This window comes from Balaenoptera musculus, chromosome 2 (genome assembly GCF_009873245.2).
Source record: "Balaenoptera musculus isolate JJ_BM4_2016_0621 chromosome 2, mBalMus1.pri.v3, whole genome shotgun sequence".
Classification (NCBI taxonomy): domain Eukaryota; kingdom Metazoa; phylum Chordata; class Mammalia; order Artiodactyla; family Balaenopteridae; genus Balaenoptera; species Balaenoptera musculus.
The window spans coordinates 129,624,878-129,644,098 of NC_045786.1; positions in this window are offsets into that span (position 1 = coordinate 129,624,878).

Sequence of the window (19,221 nt, forward strand, 5' to 3'; positions counted from 1 at the left end):
TGAAAAATATAAAAAGGAAGTGAAATTGGCAGCTTTCTTGGACAGTCATAGTGTAAACAGAGATTTGACTCTCTGCCCTTTGGGGTAATAAGCTCCCTCCACAGACCAAAAGGAGGGTTTGTGTGTGTGTGTGTGTGTGTGTACACATATACACATATATTCTCACTGCCAACATTCCATCTCATTATGTAATTGCAAGGACAGAATATGTGTTTGAATGATCGTCTCGTGTTCATCAAAATACTTGGTAGCAAGTCAATGAAAAGCACTTGCCATAAAACAACAGATCAAGGAGGTAAGGGACTGACTTCCCCTGGCCAGTGACAGTGGCGGGAGGCCAAGGGGAGAGCTGGCAACCACCAGTTGAACATGGTATGGACATGTTTGAAAATGCAATGGAAGTCTGAGAGGGTGGCCTCGAGTGGGAAAGTGGAGAGATGAGTGGAGAACGAAGATCTGTGTAAGGTGGTAAAAAATAATACCCAGGGAATTCCCTGGTGGTCCAGTGGTTAGGACTCGGCGCTTTCACTGCCGGGTTCGATCCCTGGTCAGGCAACTAAGATCCCACAAGCCGTGCGGCCATAAAAATACATATAAAAATTTTTTTTGAATTTTTTAAAAATAAGAATATCCAAAGAAGGGATTTAAAAAAAAAAAACACCCAGAGAGAGACACCATGCAACAGCTGGAGAGGGCGTGAGGAGAGGCTCTCTCTCCAGATTAACGCTGTTCAGCCGGGGCTGAGCAACATGGAAAGTGGGAAATCAGAATTAGTGAAATGCTTTGATTGCTCCCTCCACGGTCTACTCCTCACCCCCAATATTCTTAGGCAAAGTTTATTCGGGAAGGAGAAAGAACGGGGAGATGTACTGGGCATCTAAACAGGGCATGCGAGTTCAGAACCCAACTCAGTTTATAAAGCTTCCAGGACACGGTAAGTACCAAGAAAGAAAGGGGGAGATGTCCCTAGGAGCCGGTAGAGACGTGGGCAAGGCGGCAGAAAAACAGACCCCTTCCCAGCGCTGCTTTCCGCTGACCAGCACGGCCTTTAAAAAATGAAATCTGTTCCCTAGACAAAATAGAGTCAAGCATTCCTGCGCGCTCCATCCTTTAAGCAGATTTAAATATTGGCCTGTCTTCTCCGTGTTTGTTTTGGTTCCCTCAGCCCACACTGAAGTCCACGGGCTCTTTCCCTCACTCATCATCTTGCCTCCCGCTGCTTTGGCCGAGAATGGAGTAATAATTCAGCAAGCTGTTCGGGGCTTCCCATCCCGGGTTTTCACAGCCCCACATTCCAGTGGCGCTCGGCTCCCCGGCCAGCAAGCCGCGGGAGGGACCTTGCTGCAGTGCGCTCTCCTGACGAAGTGAAAGCAATTTGGGAAACAGAGTGAGGAAAGCGCTTAAAAAGGACATCAATTTGCCCTTATCGGCTCTCACAATTTCTTAGGAAGCTGGACTGTCTGTAGCTTACACTTCCATTGCCCCAGTGGGGAGGCGGTCAGAAGCAGCTTTTAAAAAAATATACAATCATATCTCAATAAAGCTGGGGGAAAAAGAAAAAGTGAAGATCATGTAGAGGCTGGTTGATAGATGGCTTAAAAATAAATGACTGAGGGCCTGGGCTTCCCTGGTGGCGCAGTGGTTGAGAGTCTGCCTGCTAATGCAGGGCACACCGGTTCGAGCCCTGGTCTGGGAAGATCCCACATGCCGCGGAGCAACTAAGCCCGTGCGCCACAACTACTGAGCCTGCGCGTCTGGAGCCTGTGCTCCACAACAAGAGAGGCCGTGATAGTGAGAGGCCCGCGCACCGCGATGAAGAGTGGACCCCGCTTGCCGCAACTAGAGAAAGCCCTCGCACAGAAACGAAGACCCAACATAGCAATCAATCAATAAATAAATCTTAAAGTGTACAGTGGTTTTAAAAAAATAAATAAATAAATAAATAAATAAATAAATAAATAAATAAATGACTGACTGACTGACTGATTCTCTTTTCCTGAGAGCAACGTGCCATGGCCTTTGGAGTGCTTCTTTCCTGTCCTTGCGAGCCTGCTGGAGTACCACCTTTTGGTTTATCACCCAGCACATCCTTCTCCCTTGGAGGACGCAGGAGCCTGATATTCATCGCCATTGGAGGATGTGTTTGTACCCAGAACTCTCCAGAATAAAAAGGTTTCCAAGTGCTTCACTATAGTGATTTAGTCACAAATGAATTTTGACATGTGAGAAAAACATGAGTATTTTGGAAGAAAAGGCAATCCTCCCCCCACCCCCCGTTAAAACAGAAAGAAGCAGCATCTGAGCTCTGTAATACACTATCCAAAATCAACGTAATACCATTTTAACAAATAAGGGCCTAAATCAAGCTCGGCAGGGGCCTCAGGTCTGGTGATTTCCTGAAGAAGACTTAGTATCACAAAAAAAGCTTTTTCCCAATGTAATGTGGATTTTTTAAAAATGGACTTTTTGTTTATGGTTTATTTGGTTTTGGTGCCGGAAAAGAGACCAGGGACTCAGCTCTTTTCACAGGGCTAAGCTTTGAACTTTTGCATAATGAATGCAATAAGAGAACCGTGACTGCCTGAAAATCATGAAGAACAGGAAAATAGGATGATCAAGAGAAGGGCTGCACCAATGTTCACTGCAGCACTATTTACAATAGCCAGGTCATGGAAGCAACCTAAATGCCCATCGACAGACAAATCGACAAAGAAGTTGTGGTACATATATACAATGGAATATTACTCAGCCATAAAAAGGAACGAAATTGAGTCATTTGTTGAGACGTGGATGGATCTAGAGACTGTCATACAGAGTGAAGTAAGTCAGAAAGAGAAAAACAAATATCGTATATTAACGCATGTATGTGGAACCTAGAAAAATGGTACAGATGAACCGGTTTGCAGGGCAGAAATTGAGACACAGATGTAGAGAACAAACATATGGACACCAAGGGGGGAAAAGCCGTGGTGGGGTGGGGATGATGGTGTGATGAATTGGGCGATTGGGATTGACATGTGTATAAAATTGATGACTAAGAAGAACCTGCTGTATAAAAAAATAAATAAAATAAAATTTTAAAATTAAAAAAAAACACTAATACTAAACTTTCTTTGGGTTATTTGTATGGAAATATGTTAATATAAATGTTTCAGACATTACATGAAATTCCTAAAAATCTTATACGTTCTGGTATAATGTTATAAGTCATAATTCTAGTTATTACTTTAAAATGTATATCTCAGAAATAACTAAATTTCCTTGTCAATTGCATTATTATGAACTTTCATCAGATCTTTAACCGTGGTCATTTTCAAGTCTTTTGTCATTTACAGACAGTTCTGGGTGTACTCTGATGCTTTTGCAAAAATGTTCCTATAAAAGGGTTTCATCTTCAGGGAATTCATGGAAAAGACTCTGACAAGTACAGGTTTCTGGTAACTGACTATACTGCTGAACTGAATGAATAAGCATTTTCAGAACTCTAATGGAAAACTGATGAATTCATAAAAGTGCTAACAGAAGATCAAGATAAAAAAAAATTAATTACATGGGACTGAGTGAACTGATGAGGATGATTATAATTTTTGTGACTTTCTGTTTGAATAAAAAAAAAAAGAGAAGGGCTGCAGCCAGTACTCAGGAAGGCGGCCAATTCTCTAAAAATCACTCTGACAATAATTAACTGGCTGAAAGCCAATAGTACAGGATTATAGTAAACATTGATAGACACTAACCGTAACTACAGAATTGTGAAGGGTAAAAAAAATATGGTTAACAATCCTAAAAATGTTAGAATGGGCAAAATAAGAATGAACAAGGAAGCCACAAGGAAAACTATATCACATATAATATTTTGGCTACTAATTCCTAGCAATAACACTTACAATGATACAGCATTATCAAATTGACCAATAAATCTTTGAAACTACTACAAAGGTTTACTGAACAGGAAAGGTGACTGAATAGGAAATATTTTTTTGTGTAATATATATAGAGAGAAAAACAGAGAAAAGGTGAGAGAGGGGGTAACAGGAAGACTACCCACTGTGGGTAAGTTGATAAAGTTAAGCCCATAAAGGCACAAAGTTGAGGGGGAGATCCAAGTGACCCTCCACCTGCAAAGACCCATAAGCCACGCCTGAAATACCAGTCAGCCTTGTGGTTGTGGTTGTCTTAATTCACTTAGCAGGCAGTCAATATTTACTGATAATTCAGCTTTAGCAACAACAGTAGGAAGTGTCAGAAGTTTCACTGTTTCTTAAATTGAAAGCTCCAAAGGGCAGGAGCTCTGATTTCCTGGTTCACTTGTGTGGTAGCACAGAGCTGCAACAGATGAGGTTTTCAAGCATTGTCTTTATTTTCCCATCACTTTCTGTTTTTCAGCTTGTTTGCTTGAGGTATGTATTGATATGTACATATGTATGCATTTTGCAGATAATGAGAGCTAACATTTATTGTTCGCTGTGTGCCAGGCACCATCCTAAATGCTGTGCACACGTCAATTCATTTAACGCTCACAATAACCGTATAAAGGAGGGACTCTGAATGACCCCTCTCTTTGCCAGATGAGAAGACTGAGCTCCAGAGAGACTAATAAGTCTACTCCTCATATTCTCTATCTCAAGTTCCCATTCCACCTGCTGGCAGAAATTACACTTCTGGCTCCCAAGGACATTTAGCTATTTCAAGTTTAAAATCAGTCTGGAGTTTCTCCTCCCCCTCCTTTTCCCTGGGTGGTTTTCAAGCTCCTGGGGCTCGTGCAGCATCATGACACCTGGAGAAGGCATCCCGTCCCGTGTTGCCATTATCTGCCGTGCAACGGCTTCTGCTGAGATGTTCAGCCCCGTCTGGTCCTCGGCTCAGATGGATGACCCTGCAGGCCAGCATTTGCTGAGGGGGCTGAAATCCGATCTGGTCCCCAGCCACACAGCACATACTCTCACCACGGCTGGTCTCCTGACCAAGAGACCCCTTCAGGCCCACCTGCTCTCACTCTGCTTCTTGGCGATCTCCCAAGCCCTTCTAGAGAGATGTGAAACCGTGTCTGCTCTCCTAAGGCATGCTCGGCCAGGAAGCCAGGCAGGCAGGCTGTGGAGGCCCTCTCTGTGTTGACACATTCTGTTGCCTTATCTACATATCCTCAGGGACGTCTCACCAGTGCAGTAGGAAAGCCTTGCTTTCTCAGACCCAACCCTGTACATAGTCACAAGTTCCCTCCTTCCTCATATCCCCTTACACATCTGAATGTCCCAGTATTGCTGACCCTCCCCCAGCACATAAAGCGAGTGGGAGGCAGCCGTTGCTCCTTTCTCTGGGAACACAGTGGCATCTGATCCTCTCATTTCTGCCCCTATCAGCTCATAGGGGAAAAAACCTGACTCCTTGTATATGCTTCGCAAATCTTACTTATACCCATAAAATGGCTTTTGAATATAAAGTGAAGGATCAGACACTTGTGTCCTCTGATTTCACACCAACAACCTTTCCCTAAATCGATAGCGACTAATTATGCTGTGTGCCCAGGCTCTGGGCAGGGCCTCAGTGTAAAACTGAGGAAGTTCAATGAAGCAGAGGGAGACGGGTACACACAAGTTAGGACCCCAAAATATCGTACCCCCAAAGAACCATTAGGAAAACAGTTTCATAAGTGGTAGGGACTATTGAAGGCACCCATACACTCTAAAAGCAAATATCAAAACATCTCATTGAAATCAAAAGGCTACAGACTATATGATTTCATTTACATGACATTCTTGTAAAGGCAAAACTATAAGGACAAAGAAATGGATCATATCCATACAATGGAACAGTATTCAGCCATAAAAAGGAATGGAGTGCTGGTACATGCTACAAAGGGCATCAACCTCCAAAACATTAGGTTAAGTGAAAGAAGCCAGACACAAAAGGTCACATACTGTATGATTCCATTTATATGAAATATCCAGAAGAGATAAATCCATAGAAACAGAATGCAGACTGGTAGTTGCCAGGGGACGGGGGAAGGAGCGAATGGGAGAGAACACTGCAAAGAGTTTTGCTTTGGAATAATGGAAATATTTTTGGAACTAAACAGAGATGGTGGTTGTACAGTATTATGAATATACTAAATGTCACTACATTGTTCACTTTAAAATAGTTAACTTTATATGTATATCACAATAAATTGTTTTAAAAAAAGATCAGTGGTCAAGGGGGAGGCTTGACTACCAAGGAGCCCAGGGAAATTCGGGGGGCAGGGGGGCTATGGAACTGTTCTTTTTTTTTTTAATAGGATTTTTCTTTCTTTTTTTTTTTTTTTAATTTAAATTTATTTATTTATTTATTTTTGGCTGTGTTGGGTCTTCATTTCTGTGAGGGCTTTCTCTAGTTGCGGCAAGCGGGGGCCACTCTTCATCGCGGTGCGCGGGCCTCTCACTATCGTGGCCTCTCTTGCGGAGCACAGGCTCCAGACGCACAGGCTCAGTAGTTGTGGCTCACGGGCCTAGTCGCTCCGCGGCATGTGGGATCTTCCCAGACCAGGACTCGAACCCGTGTCAGCTGCATTAGCAGGCAGATTCTCAACCACTGCGCCACCAGGGAAGCCCTATGGAACTGTTCTGTATTGAGTGTTATGGTGGTTGCACAGCTGCCTACATTTGTCAAAACTTGCAGAACTGTATACTAAAAATGGTGCGTTTTACTGTCTATAAATTATAGCTTAATTTTTTTAATGGGGCAAGAGAACTATCTAACATATAAAAGCTAAACAAATATTGTTTACTGAAATCTGCCATATATTATTTTGCTAAAGAATGACTCCTCTATAGAAAGGACCACAGAAAATCTTTTCTACAATTTCATTCTAATGAAATGAAAAATGCACTGGCTACTACAGGATGGAATTTATACTGGCAATTTTTCATCAGCATGTTATTCGCTGTGTAAGAATTTGATGTGTATGAGCCTGTCAGAAAACTTTACTAAGATTTTTTTATAAATATGTAAATGTATCAGCAGTATATAACTCTCCAAATGAAGGACACTGCACATTTAAAAACTCTCATTGAAGCATGAGGTCTAGTATGTTCTCTGTGAAATAATGTAGCACAGAACTCCAAGGTCAGTTGTAGCAAGTTGGGTTAAACTATCCTTAACATAATTATTTCAAGCACAAGATTTTATTCACTTCTAAGATGCTCTGGCTATTCATCGCTGTACAACCATGGCAAAACTTAATTGGCTTAAAACCTAATTGTATCTCACACAGATTGTGTGTTGAATGGGCTCAGCTGGGCAGTTCTCACTTGGGATGTCACACAGTTGCACTGCAAAGTTGGCTATGGCTTCCACCTGCAGGCTCTATTGGGCTAGATGTCCAATATGCCCCACTCCCATGCTGGTGGTTGATGCTACCTGTTGGCTGGGAGCCCAGCAGGGGTCTATACATGACGTCCTCATGTGACTTGAGCTCCACACAGCACAGCAGCTGGGTTCCCAGAGAGAGTAAAAAAGAGCAAGAATTCCAAGAAACTCAGGCAGAAGTGGTAAGACCTCTTCTGACCCAGCCTTGGAAGTCATACAGTGTCCTTTCCACCTCATTCTACTGATCAGAAAGCAAGTCAAAGGGCCAACCCAGGTTCAAGGGGGTGAGGGGGAACCACACAAGGGCATGAATACTGGGAGGCATGTTCATTGGTGGCCACCTTTGGAGACTGACTTGCAGAAGAGGCATCAGTATTTATGAGGATTTTGGAATGATATTAAGTTTTCAACTATAAAATAACTTTTTGGCACTTTTTGATAAAAATTAAAGTGAATGTCAGTTTTCGAAAGTATACATCTTGGCAACTAACTACTGTCTAGTTTATTCACTCAACAAATTTTTATTAAATGGCTACTCTGTGCCAATCACTGTGCAAGTCTTGAGGATATATGGATAAATTAAATATGGAACCTGTCCCTTTGGAGCTTAAAGTCTAGAGATTGTCTCATGAAAACAAATAAAAAAACAAAAACAAAATTCCATAAAACCTATTGGAGTGCAAAAGAAAGAGAGTTGGTTCTCCCTAAAATGGGGTGAAGGAATGTCAGGAAATGCTTCAGAGAGAAAGGACCTATAGGGGAGTCTTGACAAATAAGGAAAAATCCCAAATTCCTTAGCATTTCTTTGGGAGAAGAGTGTGGGTGGGATGGGAGGAGTGTGGGGAAGAAAGAGGGCATTCCAAACGGAGCAAGCCAGCAGAAACAAAGGCGAGGAGGTATAAGACACTTTTAGGGCACGGGAAGCAGTTGCATGCAGCTGAGATACAGGATGCAGGGGGAGCTTACAGACACAGGCATCAATCATGCACCATCTTATACAGGTGTGTTTACTTTGGTCCACAGATGGTTTGTTTTTCTTTTTCACTTTCATAGTGAACTACCACACGATGTTTTTTTAATTTTTAAAATTAGTTTCTAACATTTAATAAACAGAAAGCTGAACACACACACACAAAAAGTTGATTTGATTTGGCTGTACTGTGCCCAAATTCCCACCTGGCAACAACTGGCTGGAGCCAAGGAGTGTCCCCTCAAAATGGGATTCGAACTCTCTAATTCACAACACCCCTACCTGGTCCCCACTGTCCTCTCCACTGTAGGCCTCTGGGTCTGAGATTCCCCCAAGAAAGTTAAGATGCATAGTTTAGGCAAGGGAGCCAATTAACAATCTTTTATGCTGTGCTCAAGGGTGGAAAAACGCACAACGTAGGAGCTGTGAGTTCAGTTTTATTTGGGGCTCACTGAGGACTATAGCATGAGAGACAGCCTCTCAGATGGGTCTGAGGAACTGCTCTGAAAAGGTTTGGGGGAGGTCAGTATATATATGATTTTGGTGAAGGGGGGATACATGCAATCAAGCACATATTTCAGCAGAAGTTTGCTGCTAGTCATGAGGGAGCAGATGTCCCTGTTAATGATTTTGGTGCTTTTCTAGATATGAGAAGATGCAAGAAGTTGGTTCATAAAATTTTCTCCTGAAAACATCTAGCTATCTGAAGGCCTGTTCTGCCAGTTTCTCCCGAAGCACAGAGTGCCTCATTCCTGATCTCCACCCTGAATTCCATTCAGGGTGTGTTGGAGGTCAGCAGCTGCAGTGGCTAATGACCTCATCTTTCTTGAGCTGGATGGCGAGTGATTTCCTTAGTTGAGACTCTCACGAGTGGGGAATAGTAAAGGGTATTCAGTAGGGAAGTGACATGATCAAATTTGCATCTTAAAATGATCCCTCTGGTATCAACAAAAGATCCAGGTGGAGAATGCACCGGTGAAGTGTATGAGCAAGAGAAGGAAGGCAGGTGGGAAACTGTCCATGTTACAGGTGAGAAGTGATAAGCTCGGATCCGGGGCAGTGGCAGTGGGGATGGAGAGAAGGGGGCCAAAACGTAGGGTAGTAAGGAGTTGAAAAGGCAACACTTGGCCGCCAATTAAATATGGGGTGAGACGGGGAGAGCTAGAATGACCCTCAGGTGTGTGGCTACAGTGAGATGGAGGAAAAGCAAGTTTGAGGAAGAGATCATAATTTCAGCCCTGTACCTCTTCAGCTTTACTGCCTGAGGGCCATCAAGGTGGAAGGCAACTAAGCACATGAGTCTGAACTCAGAAGAGGTAAGGGCCAGAGGTGGACATTAGGAATTCATGGGCTTATTGGCAGTGGAAGGACCACTAAGGCAGCCAACGGTGAGTATGGGGAGTTAGAAGAAAGCCAAGGAAAGGACCCTGAGGAAGGCCAAGTTTCTAGGACAGAGGAGGAGGCATTGGAAAAGAGGAGCTAGGAGAACTGACAGCTGCAGAACTGAGGGAAGAGGGACTTTCACAAAGGGATGGGTCATCATAATCAAAGACCACAGAGAAGTCACCGGCGGTGTCCACTGCATGGGACAGGAGGATGTCATCAGGAGGAAACCTGCGCAGAGCACATCAGAAGAACTCCAGAGGTACAGGCTGGCATTCTGAGTGGGGCTGACTTGGAAGGTAATTCTCGAACGAGATACTGTGTTGTGTTTAGGATTCAGGGGAAAAAAACAGAAATTACTTTATAAGGACTCTGTCATGGGAGGAAGAGAGCATTTAGAATTGTTCCCTTTAACCAGGAGGAGTTTATATGGCCTTTCTATACCTTTTTCAATAATGCTCGTTAAGAAAGATTAGCAAACATCCTGCTGGTTCACTCTGTTCTTCATCAACTGGTTCAACTGAAGAACCATCATTTCTTTTCACCTAGTCAGTCCCTCAACCTGAAAACAAACTCCAGTACAAGGGCTCCAGATGTGTATTTCCTCTTGGGTTATAAACAAGTTTTACAATAAAAGATTGTTCTTGTATTTTTCTCTTTTGTTGTCAAGGGATTTTGCCAGTGGAAAGTTCTGTGATGACAAAATGCAAGGTGACTTGGGATTTATGCTCTTATCCTAAGAAATCTACCTAGCAAGGAAGAAAAATGTCTGGTTCCATTCTTAAAGGAGAGACATATTTTCTGATTTTGTATCTTCCTTCTGAAAGAACATTTTTTTCTTACTGAATTTTGCAAAGGATAATAGATTAAAAAGAAGTGAGGGCTTCCCTGGTGGCGCAGTGGTTAAGAATCCACCTGCTAATGCAGGGGACACGGGTTCGAGCCCTGGTCCAGGAAGATCCCACATGCCGTGGAGCAACTAAACCCGTGCGTCACAACTACTGAGCCTGCGCTCTAGAGCCCATGAGCCACAACTACTGAAGCCCGCGCCTCGAGCCTCTGCTCCTCAACAAGAGAAGCCACCGCAATGAGAAGCCCGCGCACCGCAACGAAGAGTAGGCCCCACTCACGTCAACTAGAGAAAGCCAGTGCCCAGCAACAAAGACCCAATGCAGCCAAAAATAAATAAATAAATTAATTAAAAAAAAAAAAAGAAGTGAGACGGTAGAATCTCTGAATACGGACCTTTCTATTGAAAAACTAGGCTCTAAGGGTAAAAGTGATATGGAGCAAGTTTGGAGGGGCTGGGGAGGGGTATTTGTTTTGGTGTATGGGTGTGTGTGTGTTTGTGTGTGTGTGTGTTTGTGTGTGTGTGTTCACGTGTGTGTGTGTTGTGTGTGTTTTAACACTGGAAAGACTTGAGCTCTTCTATGGGCTCTGCGGAAGTCAATAGTGAGGAGCTGGCAGAAGAGAGGGAATAACTGGTGCTACAAGATTCCACAGAAGGGAAGGAGTCTGTCTTATATAGAAGGGATTCAAACTAGGGGAAAAGAGGCGAGCATTGCCTTGGCCACATAATGTTACAGGTGCAGACAAAGGAAGGCCAGGCCACGTGCTGAGCCGAGAAGCAGGGCTACTTCTAGAGGAGAGGGGTGAAGGCTGGGCGAGTAAGGGAGGCAGGAGGGATGAGTGAAAAGATTGACAAGTGCCTACAAGGCCCCCATCAAGGTGGCCATATTTGCTTTCAACTTGCCCCATTTGGTAGAGTAATGCTTTTAAATGCCTTCTGCATAAACTGAATAAAAACAGAGTGAGAAAACAAAAGAGAGTAAGGAATGGAAAAGATGATATTTACTGTGCAATTAAGAAGAAGGTGGGTGGACTTCTCTGGTGGCACAGTGGTTAAGAATCCGCCTGCCAATGCAAGGGACATTGGTTCGAGCCCTGGTCCGGGAAGATCCCACATGCCATGGAGGAGCTAAGCCCGTGCGCCACAACTACTGAGCCCATGCTCCGCAACAAGAGAAGCCACTGCAATGAGAAGCCCGCGCACCGCAACAAAGACCCAACACAGCCAAAAATAAATAAATTAATTTTTTAAAAAAGAAGAGGGTGGGCTTATAATTATTTATTCACTTATTTATTCATTCAACAAATATTTACTGGGTGGCTCTTTTGAGCCAGATGTTGGTCTAGATGCTGTTCACAGTCATTGAGAGACAAAAATTCCTGCCTCAGAGAGCACACATTCTCGTCCTCTCCAGATATGCCAAGGTAGTCCTAGATCAAATTCCTAAAAAGTGTTAAGTTTTTGTACCAGCTTCCACTGCTATACAGAACATACCACGCGACAGCCTCTCTTCCTAATAAAGGGCCGCAGCACAAAGAACAAGTGTGAATCAGCTACAGTGGAGGGCAGGTTGGTTAATACTCATACAAATTAAAGTGGAAGGACATTTCAGAAAAAGAACGCCATGACTCAGTTCAGGATTTGGCCAGGACTCCAGATTTAACAGTCTCTGAACAAATTAGCGTTTTCTCATAATCCATCTGACACGTTATGTTCAGAATGTGATTTTCTGATTAAGGCGCTAGGCACGGAACTACTTCTGGATAAATCCGCGGACAGACGCTGTAAAGCACACGCAAGGTCCCCCAGGTGTTTGCTGCAGAAGCTGAAAGGGGCAAGGGATGTGGCCATATCCTTTCCGGTCAGGTTTCAGGATAAATAGATTTAAAGGATAGAACTGTAACCAGGATTTGGCCGTCTTGGGAAGGAGCATGGTGTTTGAACAACATCCTTCCCAGACTGAAAGTTGTTCAGACATAGATCGTCATTCCAGGCGCTTGGCACACTGGTTTACACTAGCATCCAAGTGCATAATTGCCAGGAACTGGCCAAATCCACAGAGACACCAGTCACTTCTGAATGCTGAAAAATGTTTGTAATATACCGTAATGAATGTAAGCCTGACTCATTTAATCAGATCTGAGTCCCACACTGGGGATTTCTGCATGGGAGGAAGATGTTTTCTGAAATCTTACTTTTCTCGCCTGCTATCTCCCATTCCAGGAAGAACAGAACTATAATAGGGCTGGCCTTGCCAATTTCTGTTTTATATTTTAGATCATTAATATGGATGCTTATAACATACCTGTTTCCAACTCATTTTGAATTCACTTCGATGTGATGGAAATAATGCTCTTTCTCCTTATTTTAGATTCTATTTTTCTTTTTTGGACCTTTTTTCTTTTTCTTTTTAAATTTATTTATTTTCGGCTGTGTTGGGTCTTTGTTGCTGCACGCGGGCTTTCTCTAGTTGCGGCGAGCAGCGGTGCGCAGGCTTCTCATTGCAGTGGCTTCTCTTGTTGCGGAGCATGGGCTCTAGGTGTGCAGGCTTCAGTAGTTGTAGCGCACAGGCTCAATAGTCATGGCTCGCAGGCTCTAGAGTGCAGGCTCAGTAGTTGTGGAGCACGGACTTAGTAGCTCCGTGGCATGTGGGATCTTCCCAGATCAGGGATCGAACCCGTGTCCCCTGCATTGGCAGGCGGATTCCTAACCACTGGGCCACCAGGGAAGTCCCTATTTTAGATTCTATTGAAAATGAACTAAGTATTACTGAAAGACAGAAATTTAAGACTCTTTTCCATTCCTGGCAAATTTCTCAAACTGGTTTCCCAAAACCAATGAGAGAAGATGGGGGAAAGGTGCTAGTGACACTCCCCTGTGAAAAGCTGTCTGATTCAAGGCCTCTCTGGGCTGAAAGCAACTGGGACAGGTGAATAGCCCCGCTTCAGGAGCTGGCCAAACTTTCTCCTAACATGACAATGGAAAATCCAGACAACTGTTCCAGGCTCTCTTCCCCAGCTTCTTTTTTGTAGAGGCTTGATTCCTCAAGTTCAGAAATCTGACTTCCCAAGGATTATTCCAGCCCCAGATAACTGATTCATAACCAAACAAACTCACTAGGAAACCCTCTGAGCTCAGAAGTCAATTCATTCATTTTCAAGCAGCGATTCCATTCCACATGCTACAGATGAGAAGATTGCAATTCAGGTCAGCTGATTAGGTGATTAGTCCAAGGTCACACAGCTCATTGCAGAACTAGGACTTGAAGCCAGGTCTTTTGACTTCAAGGCCCTCTCCCTTCCTGCTAGAGCACCCTGCCTTCCTGGTGGGAACCCAGCATGCAAGGGCAACCAGAGGTTACAAAACGGCTTCCGAAGAGAAGAGGACACACTGATGGGGTACAAGCAGGCAAAAGGGTAGGACAGGCTGTGTTGAGAAAGCTGGCCGTGGACAGCAGAACCCATGTGACTGAGGGTCAGGAGCCAGAATTCAGGTCCAGGGCAGGCCAGGGACAGGGGAAATGGCAAGAGATCATCAGGGCTCCATTCAGAACTAAGATATGATCGAAATAGAAACTGTCTCAGGAAGACAGCAAAAGCCAGATTAGCAAAATTGGGCCCAGGCCACGCCAGGCAGGCCCCCCACCGCAAGTATTAACCTCCAACTGAGTTTCACAGCCTTTTATTCCTGCTCCTTCTATCTCCCTGTGAAAAGAAGAAACCATCTAAAACTAGAGCAGAAACCAGCCTGCAGGTGGAGCCAAGTGGCTGCCAGCCGTGGGGCTGAGAGGAAAAGCAGGGGCAGCAAACTAGCGGTAGCTGCAATGCCACACCCAGCCTTTGGCGTTCAAAACCCTTTCCTCTATAGTCTATTTCTTGACTGTTCTAAAATGTGCTGTTGATTCTGTTTTACCTCTGGAAAACTTTCCTAAAGATGGCTGGAGAAAGAATGTCCATATAATTTACTACCCCACCCTGGACACTTTTGAAAGTAAAAGAGAGAGCTGTTAATAATTACGTCAGAGCAAGAAACAGTCATAAACCAGGACTAAGGTTTAAAGCGGACATGAGGTCACCCCAGCTTGAGACTAAGCACTCGGGACTCAGACATACCTGAGCACAGCTGGCAGAGGGTGAGATAACCTTGTCAGGATTGCTTCCCGGAGAGGCCAGAGGACTCCTGGGAAGAAACTCACCCTAAAGGAAGAGAAAGTCAGAGTACACAAACTGGGTTCCATGACATCAAGACAGAGCCAGACGGGAGGGACAATTCTCAGTACTGCCCAGTGTGGGCCACCCCCAACACCCTGTGACCCAAGTTCCACGGCTGTAAACAGCCAGTGAAACTAAAAAGAGCTATTTCATTAAAATCTTCAGGGGACATTGAAGATGCAAGTGTTAGCAAAATCCTGTGCCAGCAATTTCAGCAGCGACAGAGAGGGTGCAGTTGGCACTGCAGATGGGGGGGATGCCAGTGGTTAGCGGTGGTCCCAGCACCTTCGGTGGGTGTCAGCATAGTTGCCGCTCCAGGTTTGGGCAGTGACCCGACAAGCAAGGGGCAGCAGGAGCGCCAAAGACAGCGGGTGTCTTGCTCTTGCCTTTCCGAGCATACGAGAGGTCATCCATGAGTACGCCCTGAACTAGCATGAGGAATAAGGAGGGGCTGCAATTTCATAGAGTAGATAGACTAGGAACCAGAGAAATATTATTTCATGAAGGATGGTTATTGTGACTTTAATTTTAGCCCCAAGCTGGGGATGCCTGGGAAACTTAAATACTATTTCTCCCATCACAGGGCGAGGTGCTCACTGATGAGGCCTAAATTTGGGAAGCTTCCTAAATTGAGGGCCGCTCTGTTCATATCAGTAGTTTTATTGTCTAAAGTAGGCATGTACCCTCAAAATATAGACACTGCAATGACATGGACATTTATAAAATATTTACACACGATAACATAGTACAAAAACATTTTCCAAAAATTCCTAAAAATTATGGAACTTTTGCTACCTCTTAAAGAAAAGCATCTACTGATTCTCTCTGATAGCCAACTGATTAGTGTTAGTCTCTTGACAATTTGAAATTAGCACCCACTGAATGGCTAAAATGAAAAACACAGGCAATACTAAATGTTGGCCAAAATGTTGACTTAGAATTCTAACACAGCCCGTGGGAGTGTGAATTGGTACAACCTCTCTGGAAAACTGGCCGTACTGAGGAAGGATGAACATATGCACTTCCACTCCTAGTATATACTCAACAGCATTATGTACATATGTTTACCAAAAGACGTGGACAAGGATATTTTTAGCAGCACTATTCATAATAGCCCAGCCCTGGAAACTACCCAGTGCCTATCAACAGTAGATGAGATGAATAAATTATAGCACATTCATACAACAGAATACTGCCATGAGAATGAACAAGTACAACCCCACACAACAGCATGAATGAATCTCACAAACACAAAGTTGGGCAACAGAAGCCAGACACAAAACATTCCATTTATAATCAGCTTGTAAGCAAGCAAAATTAAGCAATTGTTTCAGGAATCAAACCAGAGCTAACCTTCGGGGTGGCTAGTGGATGAAGGAGACTTCTGGGGGCTGGTAATGTTCCATTACTTGATCTGGGTGCTGGATACACGAGGATGCAATTTTATCAAGCTTATCATTGATCACTTTGGTATATTCTACCAGTCAAACTAGTCACTAAGGCCAGCCCATATTTAAGAGGAGTATTATACTCCGCCTCGTGACAGAGCATGGCAAAGTCACAGGACAGAAGAGTCTGTGGAATGAGTGAAGTTGTTACATCCATTCCCACTATAAAATACAGTAGCATTTTAAAATTTAAATAATATTTTAAGTATATTTTACAATCTACTCCAGTTATCCAGTGCAAATTAGAACTCATCATCATTCTGAGGTAAAACAGAGACCTTAGGAAGGTAAAGAAGAAAATAAGAATACCAGCAACCAAAGCACACAAGACAAGGAAGGATGCTCCAGTTGGGGTCACATGCATTCCCTGGACCATTAATTGTGACCAGAGGAATAGGGTACATTTATGGATCAGTCCTAGTCACATGCCCAACAAGACTGCATGAAATGAGACAGGAGCAACTCACCAAAGGAAGAAGCAATTGGAAGACAACATATGCCTACTGCAGATGTTATATACTGTAACCGATGGTCAGCACAAGAGAGATTTTTAAACTTGGCATGTCAAGAATGGGGAGGTATGATCTCTCCAAGTTGCAGTCAACTCTAAGATTCCAGTGTTCTCTCCCTAACACACATGTCAAATCCATTAGCATTAATATTAAAATATTTTTAAAATATGGATCTATTTGTAAAACATACATCCAAGTACAACCTCTGATGGCAATCATGTTTCATTTCTCTTTGAGCATCTCTAAAGATACTCATCTGTCTATGAACATATGTTAACACTTTTCCCTCTGATGGTTTGGATAAATCCTCCACATTGTTTTGACCACACACATTTCTGTTAACAGCCGTGAGTCACACACCAAAAAATTAACTGAAGACTACAGGTGTGGCAGGCTGAACTTCAGCCCCCACTCCTCCTCTCCAGGGAGAATCTTAGGGATTAGAGAGAAACTAGGTTACTATGATGCCATTGAACCAGATAGTTCAGCCATGGCCCTTGTCAGTTTATGTGGGACCCCCATAATGACGGGACCAAGCCGAGCAGAGGAGAATGTTTTAGCATAATAAGGCCAGGATTCTTCCTTTGCAAGAAACAGAGTTAAAATCATGTTACTAGAAGAAATATACATTTCTCTCATAGACTATATCACAGGGGTGGGCAAACATTTTCTGTAAAGGACCAGAGAGTAAATATTGTAGGTTTTGCAGTCCATACAGTTCCTGCTGCAACTACTCAGCACTACCACTGTAATGCGAAAGTAGCCACAGATAATGCTTAAACAATCAGGGGGCTTCCCTGGTGGCACAGTGGTTAAGAATCCTCCTGCCAATACAGGGGACACGGGTTCAAGCCCTGGTCCGGAAGATCCCACATGCCGCGGAGCAACTAAACCCCTGCACCCCAACTACTGAGCCTGCGCTCTAGAGCCCGTGAGCCACAACTACTGAGCCCTCGTGCCACAACTACCGAAACCCACGCGCCTAGAGCCCGTGCTCCGCAACAAGAGAAGCCACCTCAATGAGAAGCCCGTGCACAGCAACGAAGACCCAATGCAGCCAAAAATTAATTAATTAATTTTAAAAAAATACTTAAACAATGAGTGTGGCTGTCTTCTAATAAAACTTTATTTATAAAAACAGGCCTGTGAGATTTGGTCCATGAGCCATAGCTTGCCAAACCCTGGACTAGACAGAAAAGAAAAAAAAAGAAAACCCTATATCACAGAGGTGAGATGTATTTGTCTCTGGTTAGAGAGAAAGCCTAGACCGGTCCTGCTGGTGGAGAGAACAGAAATTGTAATGCTCCCAGTTTACTCCAGCCCTCCACCTTCTACCCTCTTCCTACCATGGGACTGGAGCTCATCATCCCCTCTCTGCAGAATCAGCAGGAGCTAGAACAGATTGAGACTATGTTCACATCCAGCTGAGGCCAGAGGTGGCACAATTTGTACCATACTCGAAGGGGCTGGGATTTCATTAATTCCAAGGCAGGGAGGTATGTTCTGAGGAAATGGAAGGGACGTCTGATATTGAAGATTAAAGAGATTTGTGGAGACAACACTGGGAGAAGTGGAAAGAAGGAGAGAGTTAGGGAATGAGGGAGTATCAAACATCCTGAAGCCCACCCAGAGAGTACGTACCTGGAGCCCAGACCCCAGTCTTTCCTTGGACCCTCTCTCAATGCTTCAGCAAAGAGGCTCTTAAGCCTCCCACAAGGCCCTGCTTCATTGCCTACCTCTCTCAGCCTCACTCAATCAGCTTCTCCCATACTGACCTCCCTACTGTTCCTTGAACACACCTAGCACGTTCCCACCCCAGGGACTTTGCACCTCCTTACTCTTCAGGCAGACTGAAAACTCTTCCTCTAAATATTCAAATGGTTCACTCTCTCTCTTCATTTGGATGTTTCTCAAGTGACAGCTCAAAGATGCCTTCCCTGACTTTTCTATCTAGAATAGCATCCTCATCAGACTCCACTTGTTTTAATTTTTCTTCACAGCACATATCACTACCTGACAGTCTCCCCCAGCAGCATGTGAGCCCCATAAAGGCAGGGACTTTGTTTAGTTCACTCAGATATTCCTTGCACCTTGAATAGTACCTAGGACACAGATGATACTCAATAAATATTTTCTGAATAAATTAATGAACCAAGTTCAGGGATGATTGGACCTGTCTGATGGCTAATTTTAGGTGCAAACTTAGCTGGGCTATGGTGCCCAGATATTTGCTCAAAATGTATTCTAGATGTTTCTGTGAGGGTGTTTTTGGATGAGATTAACATTCCAGTTGGTGGACTTTGAGGAAAGCAGACTCCCCTCTATAATGTGGGTGGTCCTGATTGAATCAACTGAAGGCCTGAACAAAAAGGCAAGTGGGCATTTTGGAGCAGACGGCCTTTGGACTTCACCCGCAATATCAGGTAGTCCTGGTTCTACAGGAGATTGCATTTGAACTCCAACTACAACTTTATACTGAGTCTCCAGCCCCCCCTAGTCTCCC